This window comes from Schistocerca gregaria, chromosome 2 (genome assembly GCF_023897955.1).
Source record: "Schistocerca gregaria isolate iqSchGreg1 chromosome 2, iqSchGreg1.2, whole genome shotgun sequence".
In the NCBI taxonomy this organism is placed as follows: Eukaryota; Metazoa; Arthropoda; class Insecta; order Orthoptera; family Acrididae; genus Schistocerca; species Schistocerca gregaria.
Window position 1 is genome coordinate 444523039 of NC_064921.1, and position 17539 is coordinate 444540577.

General features: G+C 38.7%; 1 protein-coding gene across 1 annotated transcript in view; it reads left to right on the top strand.

Annotated features, from left to right (window-relative positions):
- The window catches only part of LOC126335832 (Down syndrome cell adhesion molecule-like protein Dscam2), a 313257-nt gene that overhangs the window by 105190 nt on the left and 190528 nt on the right, over positions 1 to 17539 (top strand). The window lies entirely within an intron of this gene.

Sequence of the window (17539 nt, forward strand, 5' to 3'; positions counted from 1 at the left end):
GCCTGTTTTAGACTATTTTTACAGTTTGCTCCTTCATACCTCACCCCAATCTCTTTGGCTGTTATGTCATCTAATGAGCAAAAAACCTTTGGATTCAGTTCTAGTTTTGGTCAGTTTTACTTATCTTTACAGATTATCATGTCCTTATCCTGTAGCACCCTGATAGGTATGAAATGTCATTAGAAAAATGACATTGAAGAGTGCATATAAAATACTATTATCACTTCAGTTACTTTTATTTGCCATCCCACATGCTTCCATAGGGCTACTAGACATTTTGTACCACCAGTATTTTGTGACAGTGATATGTGTACCATGCTTACTTCAAATTACTGTATGCATTCAGACTAGTAACCTGTGCTGTTTAGAACAACAATGATTCAACTTAACAGTGTAATAAGTGTTACACACTTGAGCCATATGTTAAAACAGTGACAGTGTCTGCTCCGTTAGTACAAGATTATTCTTCAAGAACTATGAACTCTGTGGCTATGTTTTTACTGCTCGTAGATGTTCAACAGTAAAGTAATGTTGCAGTATGTGGAGTTTCGCCTGCAAACTATTAATGAGGCTTGTCGCAAGTTAAACAGTAGTGTACTGGCCATATAACTGTGTATTATTGGGGGTTGTGAACAGTGAAATTAAAGTACAGTGAAACACAACTGTGCAGCTGTTGGCTACATAATTTGCAGTAGTCAGGGCCAGAATCTAGAACCCATTTTTTTCAGTCAGTTTAGCAGTGCAGTATGTCAACACCAAGGACAACAAACAACACTGAAGAAATAAAAAGTAGGAGGGACAGCCACAGTTGGGCAGCTAGAAAATCTCAAAAATGGAAATCCAAAAACTCACTCTAGATACAGTGGGGGGTCTGTAACAGAAAATCATTTGATTATGTAATGGCTTCAGCATGAATAGGAAGGCTGGGCAGAGAATGAGTTACTGTTCAGGGATAGGATTATTCTCTTCATAATTGGCAGCACACCAGCACCAATGACAGTAGTTCAGATGTCTACTGACATCAGCAGCAGAAGATGAAGATGAGAGAAAGTAATGAAGATAATGAACATGTAATTCAGTATTTGAAGGTAGATGAAAATCTAATAATAATGGGTGATGAGAACACAGTAGCAGGAGAGGAAACAGAAAATATAGAACATGGGTTCACTATTAGGAATGAGAGAGCAGAGAGGAGAGAGACAATATGAATTTTGCAATAAATTTCAGCTTGTGATATGAATACACTCCTCAAGAACCACAGGAGTAGTAGGTGTACTTGTAAAGGGCCTGGAGAAACATAAAGATTCCAGCTGGATTACATTGTTGTTAGACAAGAGATTCTCAAATCAAATTTTGGATGATAAACTATACACAGGAGCAGACACAGACTCAGGTCACAATTTAGTAATGATGAAGAGAAGATTGACATGCAAAAGAATTATCCAGAACAATCAATGTGGAAAAAAATACTGAGGGGCTGAGGAGTGATGTGGTGTGTTTCATGTTCTATATGGCTGTAGATATATGTGATAATGGATACCATAATGGATGGTGCAGTTGAAAAAAATGAATTTCTCTAAAAATAGCAGTCACACAAGTTAGACAGACATATATAGGTACAAGGAAGGTAACTGTGAAGAAACCTTGTCTAACAGAAGAAATATATCTTAAAAACAAAGATTCCAAGACTTACCAAGCGGGAAAGTGCCGGTAGACAGGCACAATAAAATAACACACAAACACACACACACAATTTCCTGAATATGTCAGTTGATTGATAAAAGAAGAAAAACAAAAATGGTCAAGAAAAAGCAAGCAAAAAAGGAAGTGCAGGAAAACCAAGGCAAAATAGCTGCAGGAACAGTGCAAAGAAATCCAAGTGAAATGGTCATTGCCTGACTGAATATTATACAGAAAAGTCAAAACATCAGAAGAATGTTTAGTGAAACTAAAAGCATAGACATTAACATTAAAGAGGGAAATGGGAATTTCACTGTGAAGCACAGAGGAAAGAGCAAACAGGTGGAAAGAGAACACTGAAGACCTCTACAAGAAGGAGGGCCTATAAGGTAATGTGATTTAGAAAGAAAGGAGTGTTTGCATGGAGGACATAAGGAGATCCATTTACAAAGTCAGAATTTGACAGAGTTTTGGAAGATTTGTGATCAAATAAGGGAAAAACCGTAGATAATATCCTTTTAAATTTCTGAATTTATTGCAAAAAGTGACCCAGATGACTATTAAAGTTTGTCTGGAGCACCAAGTTTGAAGACATATTATCAAATTTCTGAAAAAATGTCATCTGTACAATTCTGAAGATAGCAAGACCAGATAAGTGTGAGAACTATGACACTATCTGTTTACAGTTCAAGCATCCAAGATGCAAACCAGAATAATATTCAGCAAAATGGAAAAGAAAACTGCAGATCTGTTAGATGACAAACAGTTTAGCTTTAGGGAAGGTAAAGTCATGTCAGAATTGGATTCCATAAAGTAGGCAAACTGAAAGAATTATGCTAATTTGGAAGCAAAATTATGCATTATGGACAAAGCAAGAAGGATATAAGAAGCAGACTATCACAGGCTAAGAGGACTTTCCTCATGAAAAATAGTCTATTAGTATCAAATGTAGTACATGCTATTTTATATGTAAGGTGACCATAGCCAATCATTCCATGCTTTGAATAAACAAGACCACTATGACTGTTAGTGTTCTTTATTGGAGAATAATTGTTCTTGTATAAATATCTGTAATAGGAATACACTGTTCTAGAACCACAGTAGGAGTAGGTGTACTTGTAAAAGGAAAGGAGACACATGAAGATTCCAGCTGGATTACATCATTGTCAGACAGAGATTTTGAAATCAGATCTTGAATGGTAAGGTGTACACAGAAGTAGACTTGGACTCAGGTAACAATTTAGTAGAGATGAAGAAGAGATTGGTGTTTAAGAGAATCATCCAGAAGATCCAGTGCAGAAAGAAATACAGAAGGACTGAGGAATGAAGTGGTGTGTTTGTTGTTCTGTATGGTTGCAGATACCTGTGATAATGAATACCATACTGGACAGTTCAGTTGAAAAGAAATAGGCTTCTCTAAAAATAAATACTGTATAAATGTTGTTCTCCAATAAGCAATCCTAACACTCACAGTGGTCTTGTTTATTCAAATTATCAAACATAGTCCTTAATTTTAGGAAGAAATTTCTGACAATGTATGTTTGAAGTTCAGCATGACATGGAAGCCATCATAGACTGTAAGGAAACTGGAAAGGAAGTGAGCTGATGTGTTTTAGATGTTGTGCTAAACAAGAATGTTGAAAATTAGGTGAAATGATGAGTAATGAGGAGGTTCTCCACACAACTGGTGAAGACAGAAACATATGGAAATTATTGACTGATGGGAAATGTGTTAAGCCATAAAGGAATAACTTCAATGCTACTAAAGGAGCCATTTTGAAAAGAAAAAGAAAAACCCTACCCATCTCTGCCAGATACAAAAATAGATAGAGATAACAAAAGATAGAGATTAAAAAAAAATCATCATAACCATCAGGCTAGTAACACCAAAAGCTGTGAATTTTATGCTAGTCTGGTCATTTTTAATATTTTTACACTCATTTTGTTGTAGGAACATTTTGCCACTGAATCAGAATCTGAATCAGAGGCTCAGATGGTTTTGCGACCATGTTGGCTGCAGATTCCTTGACTTGCGCCATTGGGTGGTGGATTTCGGGTTCCGCTGAATAAGTCAAGAGTTCACTGCACTCAGCTTATGGCTACACAGGCAGCGGAGACTGTGTGGTGTGGACTGGGCGGTTTTTTGGGTTAGAAGGCCTCGGGAAAGTATGGGGTGGGCTGCAATCTCAAAGCGCTCATGGTAAATACAGGACGTGCTTTGATCAAGGAACAGTCGGAATTGTAGTTGTAAATTGTTGTAGTTGTGCTGGGAAAGTCCCTGAGCTTCAAGCACTAATAGAAAGCACGGAAGCTGAAATCATTATAGGTACAGAAAGCTGGCTAAAGCCTGAAATAAGTACTGCAGAAATTTTCACAAAGTCTCAGATGGTGGTCAGGAAAGGTAGATTAGGCAGAATTGGTGGTGTAGTGTTTGTTTTCGTCAGTAGTGGTTTATCTTGTAGTGAAGTCAAAGTAGATACTCCGTGCGAATTGGTATGGGTGGAGGTTATACTTAACAGCTGAACTAAGTTAATAATTGGCTCCTTCTACTGACCCCCAGACTCCGATGATATAGTTGCTGAACAGTTCGGAGAAAATTTGAGTCTCATAACAAATAAATACCCCACTCATACGATTATAGTTGGTGGGGACTTCAACCTTCCCTCGATATGTTGGCAAAAATACTTGTTCAAAACCAGTGGTAGGCAGAAAACATCTTCCAAGATTGTCCTAAATGCTTTCTCTGAAAATTATTTCGAGCAGTTAGTCCACGAACCCACGCTAATTTTAAATGCTTGCAAAAACACACTTGACCTCTTAGCCACAAACAATCCAGAGCCAATAGAGAGCATCATGACTGATACAGGGATTAGTGATCACAAGGTCGTTGTAGCTAGGCTCAATACCATTTCTTCCAAATCCACCAGAAACAAACGCAAAATAATTTTATTTAAAAAAGTGGATAAAATGTCACTAGAAGCTTTCCTAAGAGACAATCTCCATTCCTTCCGAACTGACTATGCAAATGTAGACGAGTAGCAACAGCAATTGAGAGATTCATACCACATAAACTGATAAGAGATGGAACTGATCCCCCATGGTACACAAAACAGGTCCGAATGCTGTTGCAGAGGCAACGGAAAAAGCATGTGAAGTCCAGAAGAACGCGAAATCCCAAAAATTGACTAAAATTTACAGACGCGCGAAATTTGGCATGAACTTCAATGCGAGATGCCTTTGATAGGTTCCACAATAAAACATTGTCTCAAAATTTTGTAGAAAATCTGAAGAAATTCTGCTCGTATGTAAAGTACACAAGCAGCAAGACGCAGTCAATACCTTCGCTGTGCAGTGCCGATGGTACTGTTACCGACAACTGTGCCGCTAAAGCGGAGTTATTGAATGCAGTTTTCCAAAATTCCTCCACCAGGGAAGACGAATGGAATATTCCAGAATTTGAAACACGAACAGCTGCTAGCATGAGCTTCTTAAAAGTAGATACCTTAGGGGTTGCGAAGCAACTCAAATCGCTTGATATGGGCAAGTCTTCAGGTCCAGATTGTATACCAATTAGGTTCCTTTCAGATTACACTGATACAATAGCTCCCTACTTAGCAATCATATATAACTGCTCACTCACCGCTAGATCTGTACCTACAGAGTGGAAAATTGTGCAGCTCACACCAGTGTTTAAGAAGGATAGTAGGAGTAATCCATTGAACTACAGACCTATAATCATTGACGTCGGTTTGCAGTAGGGTTTTGGAGCATATACTGTATTTAAACATTATGAATCACCTCAAAGGGAACAATCTACTGATATGTAATCAGCATGGTTTCAGAAAACATTGTTCCTGTGCAAAGCATCTAGCTCTTTATTCGCACGAAGTAATGGCCGCTATCAACAGGGGATCTCAAGTTGATTCCATATTTATAGATTTCCCGAAAGCTTTTGACACCATTCCTCACAAGCAACTTCTAATCAAGCTGCGGGACTATGGGGTATCATCTCAGTTGTGTGAGTGGATTCATGATTTCCTGTCAGGAAGGTTGCAGTTCGTAGTAATAGACGGCAAATCACCGAGTAAAACTGAAGTGATATCAGGTGTTCCCCAGGGAATTGTCCTGGGACCTCTGCTGTTCCTGATCTATATAAATGACCTGGGTGACAATCTGAGCAGTTCTCTTAGGTTGTTCGCATATGTTGCTGTAATTTATCATCTAGTAAGGTCATCCGAAGACTAGTATCAGTTGCAAAGCGATTTAGAAAAGATTGCTGTATGGTGTGGCAGGTGGTAGTTGACGCTAAATAACGAAAAGTGTGAGGTGATCCACATGAGTTCCAAAAGAAATCCGTTGGAATTCGATTACTCGATAAATAGTACAATTCTCAAGGCTGTCAATTCAACTAAGTACGTGGGTGTTAAAATTACGAACAACTTCAGTTGGAAAGACCACATAGATAATATTGTGGGGAAGGTGAGCCAAAGGTTACGTTTCGTTGGCAGGACACTTACAAGATGCAACAAGTCCACTAAAGAGACAGCTTACACTACACTCGTTCGTCCTCTGTTAGAATATTGCTGCGCGGTGTGTGATCCTTACCAGGTGGGATTGACGAAAGACATCGAAAGGGTGCAAAAAAGGGCAGCTCATTTTGTATTATCACATAATAGGAGAGAGAGTGTGGCAGATATGATATGTGAGTTGGGATGGAAGTCATTAAAGCAAAGACTTTTTCGGCGTGACGAGATCTATTTACGAAATTTCAGTCACCAACTTTCTCTTCCGAATGCGAAAATATTTTGTTGAGCCCAACTACATAGGTAGGAATGATCATCAAAATAAAATAAGAGAAATCAGAGCTCGAACAGAAAGGTTTAGGTGTTCGTTTTTCCTGCACGCTGTTCGGGAGTGGAATGGTAGAGAGATAGTATGATTGTGGTTGGATGAACCCTCTGCCAAGCACTTAAATGTGAATTGCAGAGTAGTCATGTAGATGTAGATTTAGTATATGTTCCTAGGTAGTAAATCACATAGGTACCAAGTTAGGTTTGATTTTGTCATAAGTGTATAAAGTTTGTTTGAAACTGGTCAGGCTTTATTCCAAGAGTGCAGTTTTCTTTGAGATAATAATTTGTATTTGTATCAAGTTTGATTGAAACTGCTCCTGTTATTTCAAAAGACACACATGATATGAGCAGATACTCAAAATTCCTGGAATAAGCTGGGCTGTGTGTGCTTGTGTAGTACACAGTTTTCTTGTTAAGTGCTCTTGTTATGTGTTATTGCATAGCCTATTAATATTTAAATCCTCCTGGTATTAATCAGGGAGATGTTGTCTGCTTGTAGTGAATTCTTTTGCCACAGCTGTTTTCACCTTGCCTCATTTTTTATTATTACTATTATTTTGAAAGGTGTAAGTGAGCAAAGTGTGGTTGTGAAATTTTGCTTCCCTCTTGGGAAAAACACTGTATGAACTGATATAATGTTGAAACAGCCACAAAGATGACACTCTGGGGAAAAATTACTGTCTGAATTTTTTTTCTCTTCAGAAATGGTGACCTATTGAAGCTTTGTTCTGGACATCTTTTAACTGTATGAACATAGAAAAACAATGAGAAAATCTGTGAACTTGTCACTGAAGAAAAATAGTGGACCACTGAACATGGAGCAGTGTTAACACGATTATCTTGGAAAATGGTTCAGTGAATTTTAACAGAAAATTTGGGATTCCCAAGAGTCATTTCCAAATGTGGGTTTCAGGTTCTTACTATCAATAAGAACAGTCTCAAACAGAATGAGCATTTTTACAAGTTACTTTCTAGTGGTGAATCATGGTTTTATGCCTACACTGAAAAACTGAGAGCCCCCCCCCCCCCCCTCCATAAATGATCAATCTTGTTCGTTAAATTCACTCTTTTCTGTCCATGGGTTTGTCAAACAAGACTGCAGATGTACCAACAAGTTCATCAATTTAACCTTGCTTTTGAAGCAGATGCTGTTCATGTAGTGAAATATTTTGAAACTAGTACAAATAGTTACCAATGCAGACAACACACTTCTTGCATTGGCTTAAGCTCTAAGTGTAAAGAAGTAAAAGAAAAAATGAGATGCTGGTCCAGGCAATGGTTAAAATTGAAAATTGTTAAACGAAATATTACACTCAGAACTTGATAATTACAACTTTCTCCAAATGGATAGTAAAACTTTTAATAAATGGTTAGAGTTACTTCAACCTCTCAGTGAAAAAGAGGACACAAGTTTGTGAAAATGTATTCATTTCTACATGGACCTCTAATGACAGTTCATTAAAATATCACAAAATGGAAACTTATATCTGTGGTAGAACTGGAAAGCTTTATTTTAGTTGCCCCTGCCCTCCTCCCACTGCCCCTCTTGTTGCTTAGAATATTATCCTTAATCTCTTCCTGTGCAGTACTTGGCTGGGATATATGCAACACTTCTACCATTTTGAAAACTGCCAGTGCTCTTTTGTATTTACCCTTAACCATAGTTTCCAAAATTGTGAAAACTCATGATGACAGTGAGATAACAGCTTTTCACTAAACATGAATGATGAGACATAAACACAAACAATCAGTGCAATCTTGTCAAATCTGCCTTCAGTCAAACTTTCTCTCAAACAAAGTCCATGTTTGACGAACAATTCAAACAAAGCCACACTTGTTGTGATAATAAAAAGATATTTTCCTTCCTTTGCATGTAGCATAGAAGAATTTCAAATATTAGTTAGTGAACTTATGTTAGTCTGCTCTGAAGATGATCTAGAAATGAACGACACCTAAATTAAGATCAAGCTGAAGGAATGAACACCAGAAAGAAGTAAATGTGTTGGGAATACACAAATGCAAAGGGTCACAGAATATGTACACTACTGGCCATAAAAATTGCTACACCATGAAGATGATGTGCTACAGATGCAAAATTTAAGTGACAGGAAGAAGATTTTGTGATATGCAAATGATTAGCTTTTCAGAGCATTCACACAAGGTTCGCGCCGGTGGCGACACCTACAACATGCTCACATGAGGAAAGTTTCCAACCAATTTCTCATACACAAACAGCAGTTGACCGGCGTTGCCTGGTATAGCATTGTTGTGATGCTTCGTATAAGGAGGAGAAATGCGTACCATCACATTTCTGACTTTGATAAATGTCTGATTGTAGCCTATTGCTATTGTGGTTTATCATATCACATCATTGCTGCTCGCGTTTGTTGAGATCCAATGACTGTTAGCAGAATATGGAATCAGTGGGTTCAGGAGGGTAATACGGAATGCCATGCTGGATCCCAACAGCCTCGTATCACTAGCAGTCGAGATGCCAAACATCTTATCCACATGGCTGTAACAGATCTTGCCCCCACGTCTCGATCCCTGAATCAACAGATGGGGACGTTTGCAAGACAACAACCATCTGCGCAAACAGTTTGATGACTTTTGCAGCAGCATGAACTATTAGCTCGGAGACCATGGCTGCGGTTACCCTTGATGCTGCGTCACAGACAGGAGTGCCTGAGATGGTGTATGCAAGGATGAACCTGGGTGCACGAATGGCAAAACGTAATTTTTCTGGATGAATCTAGGTTCTGTTTACAGCATCATGATGGTCGCATTCGTGTTTGGTGACATCGCGGTGAACGCACATTAAAAGTGAGTATTCGTCATTGCCGTACTGGCGTATCACCCAGCGTGATAGTATGGGGTGCCATAGGTTACGCATCTCAGTCACCTCTTGTTTGCATTGACGGCACTTTGAACAGTGGACATTACATTTCAGATGTGTTATAACCCATGGCTCTACCCTTTATTCGATCCCTGCAAAACCCTACACTTCAGCAGGATAATGCACGACCGCATGTTGGAGGTCCTGTATGGGTCTTTCTGGATACAGAAAATGTTCGACTGCTGCCCTGGTCAGCACAATCTCCAGATCTCTCACCAATTGAAAACGTCTGGTCAATGGTGGCTGAGCAACTGGCTCATCACAATACGCCAGTTACTAGTCTTGATGAGCTGTGGTATCATGTTGAAGCTGCATGGGCAGCTGTACCTGTACATGCCATCCAAGCTCTGTTTGACTCAATGCTCAGGCATATGAAGGCCTTTATTACGGCCACAGGTGGTTTTTCTGGGTAATGATTTCTCAGTATCTATGCACCCAAATTGCGTGAATATGCAATCACATGTCAGTTCTAGTATAATATATTTTTCCAATGAATACCAGTTTATCATCTGCATTTGTTCTTGGTGTAGCAATTTTAATGGCCAGTAGTGTATATCTGATTCAACTTGTAAATATGAAACCTAGTTTACCAAAAAATACTGAGAGGAAGACCAGCACAGATGGGACAGAGATTTACAAAAGACAGCTGGATTCAGTTGGCAATGGAGAGCTCAAAATCAGGCATAAATGGACGAACTGGTTGGGATCCTATACTGCACCCCAACTCAGAGGCCACAGCACCAAGTGATTGAACTGGATGATAATGTTGATAATTATGATGATGACAATAACAGTGACTTGCCTTCAAAAGGTGAAATTTAATACTGCCAATACTAAGTGATATGAAATTGGCAAAAGAAAATGCAACGTCATGGTTTAATGCCAATGGTCTGCTATTAAATGAGGAAAAGACCCAGAATATGTGGTTCAGTCTATCAAAGATTACAAAAATAGAAAAACAAAAGGCAAAGTTTTTAGGTATTGTACTTGACAACAGTCTAACATGGAAGTCTCATGTTGATCACATAGTGGTTAGGTTGTCAAGAGTTATATATTTGTTGAAGAGACTGATGTGTTGTGTGACATTTGAGTACTTAAGGACAGCGTACTTTGCCTTTTTTTCAGTGTGTTTTAAGGTATGGGTTAATACTCTGGGGAAACAGCAGAAAAATAAATGAAATTATGGTGATCCAGAAGAAAGCAATCATAGTAATGGCTAAGGTAGATAATAGAACACATTGTAAACCACTGTTCATTAAATATAGAATTTTAACAGTAATTAATTTATATATTCTTGACAGTGTTAACTACATACTTGCTGAACTACCTAATTTAAGTGTAACAAATTAAAGGCATGGCTACTATACAAGGATGTGTACTTCTCTGCTGTTGCCACAAAATAGATTAGCTAAAACTAACAATAGTCATAAGTATATGGCAATTAAAATATATTACAAATTGTCTAAAAATGGGTCAGTCAAGCCTGACAAATTAGTTAAAGACAATGTTCATAACTTCTTGTTAACTAATCCATTCTATTCATTAGAAGAATTTTTAGAAATGCCCAATATCAACTTAAATATGTAAAAATTTATTTTGTAAAATTAATAGGTTAAGTGAACTGACGAATTTATTGCATGTAATAATGCTGAATGACTAATAAAGAATCTGAATCTGAATCTGACATACATATAAAAGTACAAAAACCTGTAACAGCTTTTTGCACTATTAGTTCCTTCCTCAAGGAGGAGAAACAATGGTTTGGGGAAGGTTGGAAAGGAAGTGCATAGTCCCAGACACCTTCCCAGGATGGGATAGATGTTCATTTGTAGTAGATACATTTAGATGATGTACATTTTCATTTCTATGTTCATAATATGAACTCTGTAGTTTTGACTTCAACAAATGCCTTTCACATGCAGTACTAATCCAGCTGAACCATTCCAGTATGAATCAACTTGAATAGTTACTCGGACTGACACTGCCGAGTGAAAGCACGTATCCAGGTTCAAGTCAAGATCTGAAACACAGGTTTTAACATGTTATCAAAGCTCATCTGACTATATGCTTCTCCAAAGAATGAAAAACTTGTCCCAAATGTTTCACTTGTCTTGCTGTTTTCGTTTATCTGTTAACCTCTGCAATTTTTTCTCCATTTGTTCATGCTATTATTAGCTTACTTTCTTCATCTTCTTATTTCACTCACACTGTCAGTGCACCTAAGTGTTAATCATCTGAACTACTTATGTTTTCATGTTTGAGCATCTCAACTGGGATAGCACATGAAATAGGAACACTCATTTACTAGTAATAATAAATTTTATTAACATAAACAGAACACAAAAAAACATTTTCTGGGACACTTGATACTAGTTTTCTGTGTTAGAGTACTGTTATTTGATATCTCCATATTTGTAAGGAAGTTTGACATACTGCCACTTTCACGGAATGTTGCAAGGAACACTGGGATCAAATCAACCACCCATACCAATCAACAACACCTCTGGTAGCTCTGACAAATACAATAATGGACGATCTTGACCTCTACATTGGCCTCCTCACAGGAAATGGTGCATTGTCCAAAAATCTTACAGGGAAGTGCAGTCAATGTGCAGAGCATGTTCTTTGTTTCGGTAGTGAGTCTACTTTGGATGGTTGCTCTTGTGCTTCAGGCTGAGACTGTTTCTAAGGCCCAAATGTTGGCAGCCCTTCTGGGAATGTGTATGCATTTATCACTCTGGCAACTGGGATCATACTAGCATTAACTTTTAATACAAGGTGGGATCCAAAATTTTCAGGTCTGCTACTGCCTACTGAAAGTAGGAGTAGTAGATCTTTGCACTGCTAGGTGGCGAGAGCTGCATATCTGATGAGTCAGTGTGTGGAGTGGCATTTAGCTTGGAGGATGTGTTGCATGTCCACAGTGATTTCCGTAATTGTCTGTGTTTGGTGTGTGGCAATTTTACGAAGGATCTGCGAACAGAACAGCATGTGTGTATCAAATGCTGTGAAAATCTGAGGTAATAGTGCTACGGAGATCATTGCAATGATTCAACAAGTGTTTGGGGGACAGAGGATGAGCCATACACGTGTGTTTGAGTGGCATTCTCAGTTCAAGGCTGACCGTACAGACATCGAAGATGATGCTCACTCTGGAAGGCCCGTTAGCCACACAATGCCAGACGTTGTTGCCAAACTTCAACAATTGGTTCGTGTAGATCGATGTCGAACCATTCAAGACCTTACAGATGAAGTGGGTTTTGGTTATGGGACATGTCAACAAATGTTTACTGATGAATTTGGCATGCATCGTGTCCCCACAAAATTTGTGGCAAGGATCTTGACTGCCAATCAGAAGGCAGAGCATGTTGAAGTGTGCATGGACCTTCATCAGACCGCATCTGATGATCTAGCCTTCTTATCACCGGTGACGAAAGCTGGATTTATGGGTATGACCCACAGGCAAAGCAACAGTCATCCCAGTGGAAGAGCCTGGGCTCTCCAAGACCCAAAAAAGTGAGACAGGTGACGAGTAAAGTGAAGAGCATGATCATCATTTTCTTTGATACCAAGGGAATTGTGCACAAAGGATTTGTCCCACCCAACCAAACAGTGAATACCATGTATGTCTGTGATGTTTTGCTATGGACCTGTGAAAACGTGCGGCAATGATGGCCCAAACTTTGGCATCAAGGGAACCGACTGCTGCATCATGGCAATGCACCCTGTCACACGTCCTTGCTCACCAGGAACATTTTGGCAAAAAACAACATGGCAGTTGTACCCTACCCACCATACTTGCCAGATTTTACACCTCTTGAAACTTCACACTATTCCCAAAACTGAAACTGAAGTTGAAAGGCCATCGGTTCGACACTCTAGAGTGGATTCCAGAAGCATCACTGGCAGTGATGAACACCCTCAAAGAACAGGACTTCCAGAAAATGTTTGACCAGTGGCAGAAGCACTGGGACCAGTGTGTACATATGGATGGGTACTACTTTGAGGGTGATGATAACCATTAGTTCAAAGGAAAGGTTATCAACAGATGGCAGCACCAGTCCCGAAAATTTTGGATAGCACCACTTAATATGTCCAAATTTCTTGCTCCTCTTTTGATGATTTGATATGGGCCTGTGTTTGGGGTTATAGTGTGGGTTTGACACTGTTCATAATATGACATATGTACATGTTTGCATCTCATGATTCCATAGGTAGGTGTCATTCGATGTCTTGATGCTTGATGAGGTTTAATGTGTGTGGTATGTTCCCTCTGGTGACAAATGTAATCTGATTGGTCGTGGTCAAGTAGTTTTGTGGAATTTTGGTCAATGAAATGACAGGCAGCTGAAGTGCTTTGCCATACACCAGTTCCACTAGTGATGATTACAAGTCTATTCCATATATGGTGTGAAGTTCGAGCACAACCTTTGGTAAGGTGGTTGTTGAACTAGCTTCATGACTTATCACTGAAGCCTTTAAATAATGGTGAAAACATTTGAGCATACTGATTCTCACTGGGTGATAGCTGGTTCTCCTGTGATGGAGACCACCACAGAATGTACTAAGTTGAATAAACAGCATCAACTTGAATTGCCAGCTGTGGCCCATGTCAGTGTGCAGCAGACAACTGAAGAAAAACTCAGTGTGATACAAAGGCAAAGACCAGGGCTTCCACTAATATGTTACCAACTGGCATAGCTTCTGGTCAATGAGTGAAATGATCACTCACAGTTAATAAATAGCACTGACCATTTTATGATGGAAATGTGCCTTTTATGTTGACATGCACATGCATGAAGCATGTCATCAATCTGGAACTGGCACATGCACATAATGGGATATTTCGTTACTGTGCTGACACTGAAGGCACATGCAACTCATGATGTTGCTTTTGCTTATCAAGCCAAACAACATGTTCTGAAACCAAGGAAGTTGATTATTTGTCACCAGCTTGGCAAAGTCTTTGAAGTATTTCAAAAGCGCTTTTGTGGAATGGAGCTGGCAGAAAAAGACAATAGCTTTCACATGAAATTTCACAATATAGCTTCACATCTCAACCAACTGTAACTTAATGGCAGTCAATGCTTCATTCAATAGCTTCTGGAATTCCTGATCAGATTCCTGTGCCTCTGTGATTGATTTGTAGACAGTAAGAAACTCACGATCATCATAAGTGTTCTGGTTTTGTTGTGAAGGGGAGAGCTTGTGTGAGATGAAGACCAGCAGATGCCAAGTGCCATCGATTTATTATTGCAATTATGTGCCAATACCAGTCTTGCTAGCATAAACAACCAATACAAGAGGTTCATCCAGTGCAGGGTGTGTCAGGAATGCAGTATTTGCTACACTTTGCTTTGCTAGCCCAAAAGCAGAGCTCATTGCATCTGTCCATTGGATCAATGAATTCCCCTTAGTTTCAGGTCCATTGGTTCATGCAACTTGGCTGAGTGAGGCAGATGACACCAGTAATAGTTCAGTCTTCACAAGAAATTGTGTATTTATTTGCTGGTTTCTGGCTGTGGAATCTTCACAATGGCTTCTAAGTTGGTGGGTAGTGAAAAAATCTTGATGATGAATTTAGATGGCCTAAGGAGATATTTGTGGTTTCTCAAAACATACTTGTCATTATTAAATACCACACAGCACTGCTCAAAGTATTTGAAAACTTCAACCAAGTGTTGCTGGTGCTGTTCTGGAATTGCTGTAAAGACAATATCACCTAGGAATTCCAAACAGAATGACAACCATTGCAACATGTGTTCAATGAACCTTTACAAAGACTCAATGGACCGTATAAACCAAATGTCACGGAGAGACTCTCAAACAAGCTGCACGGGATGACCATGGCTATTTTGAAAATATCTTCATTGCTTATCCAGATGCAACTATATCCAACTGACACCGTTATGTATGTAGCCACAAGGTAATCTCCAAATTTGAAGTGATACATACGTACAGAAGGTGGCTGTTCTGTACTATCCAGGGTTGATTAGTACAGCTTGGAATGCCTTTGTGAACTCCTGAAATAATATCATCTGTCATTTCTGGATTTGTGATAAAGCAACAGTTTGCTTTTCTGTTTGGTCAGAGCATCGACTTTGTCTGACTAGCAATTGTAATCTATGAGTGTCACTGCCAATAATGAAACACTGTTTTATGGCACTGCTACTGCATTCACTGATGAAGGAATTATTGTATAACGAATTCTATTAGTCAGATCTGCATCAGTGTCCAATGGTATTTCTATCTGACATGCTATTACAGCTTTAACCTAGGCTGGAAGATGGCTACTCCAAATCATACATAGCAAGATGTTGGATACAGTTCCTGCCTCAACTTTGCCGCATAGGTGTATCAGATACTGTGATGACTTCCTGTCTCCAATATCTCTCTGTGATAGAACTTGGCACACATGCTCTTCTTGTGAGATGAAAATTTTTTGAATCAGTTCTCTCCTGAGTTCATGATGAGGATCTTGTGCAGGAAGATCAGTAATTATGTCTTCTATTTCAGATGCATAAAGATGGTTGAGTCAACTGACCACCAGAGTAAATATGGTTGAATTGGTAGTTATACCTGCATAATGGAACCTTGCTTCTATCTGTGTGAATTAGAGTATTGGATTGTGAGACCAGAATAGAGATATTATCATGGAAATCAAGATACCGATGATCCTTCAGTGGATGCTGATTCTTGGATTTTCATGAAAAAATTCTTTGTCCATCCTCGAGAATTTATACTGGTTTTCCTGGTATTTGTAGGCCATTCTCACCAGGTAAAATCGCATTGGGATCACCAATGTCAGTGTGGCTAAGTGTTAACCATTCAAACAAATTACATTTTCTTGTTCAAGCATCTCAACCAAAATAGCACAAAAATATGAACACTCATGTACCATAAATACATCATAGAAGAAGATATGCTGTAACATTTGAGATTGGTTTTCTTCATTAGATTACCACTACTTGAGATCTCTCAATTTTAAGGAATTTTTAACACTCTGCCACTTCCATGGAACATTGGAAGAAACATTGAGAACAAATCAACTGCCAGTGCTGAACAAGAGCACATGTGACAGATGTGATAAACACTAATCAACAATCTTGATTGTTACACTTACAGTGTCATGCTGGTCAAAGAATGCCACTAAATTTTTCATGTTTTCTACATCTTCTCCTAGTAAAGTTGCCCTGAAGTTTTTGTACCTGTGAGATTAACCAAGAACTGTATTAATTCACAGTTTACTTAAAGATTTTATATGCAAGATGTTCATTTAGCTTTTAGAATGTATGTACTGTAGCATCGAAATAGTTTTTATCTTTATACTTGTTAAAGTTACATTAAAACAAAAGTCACCTCAAATACTATATGGCAGATTTCTTTAATGGTGATCTGTTTTTGTATATATAGTTTTACAATTTTCAGCAATGAGCTCCCCCCCCCCCCCCTATCCATGGATATGCGTGTGTGTGTGTGTGTGTGTGTGTGTGTGTGTGTACGCGAGTATATACCTATCCTTTTTTCCCCCTATGGTAAGTCTTTCCGCTCCTGGGATTGGAATGACTCCTTACCCTCTCCCTTAAAACCCACATCCTTTCATCTTTTCTTTTCCTTCCCTCTTTCCTGACGAAGCAGCCGCCAGTTGTGAAAGCTCGAAATTCTGTGTGTGTGTTTGTGTGTTTTATTCAATGTGTCTATCTACCGGCACTTTCCCGCTTGGTAAGTCTTGGAATCTTTGTTTTTAATATATTTTTCCCATGTGGAAGTTTCTTTCTATTTTATTAGGATGTATATAATTATACCGTATGTTCAAAATTACACATTACATTGATGTTCCACGTTGAAATTTACACATTAAGTTTAGGATAGCAGGCTATTACAACATCGTTCTACCTCATAAACACAACTGTTGATTGAGATGTTCTGTAGATAAGTATCAGAGGAACTGTATGGTAGATATCTCATTCCCAGGGCTAATTTATTAATATAGGTTTACACTGATATACTAATAACTACGTTGGGACCTACTTAATGTAGTGTATTCTATATCTATATTATTTCTGTCCCTTGTTGCTAGGCTGTGGATAGAACTTCTGGAAGTTAAAGT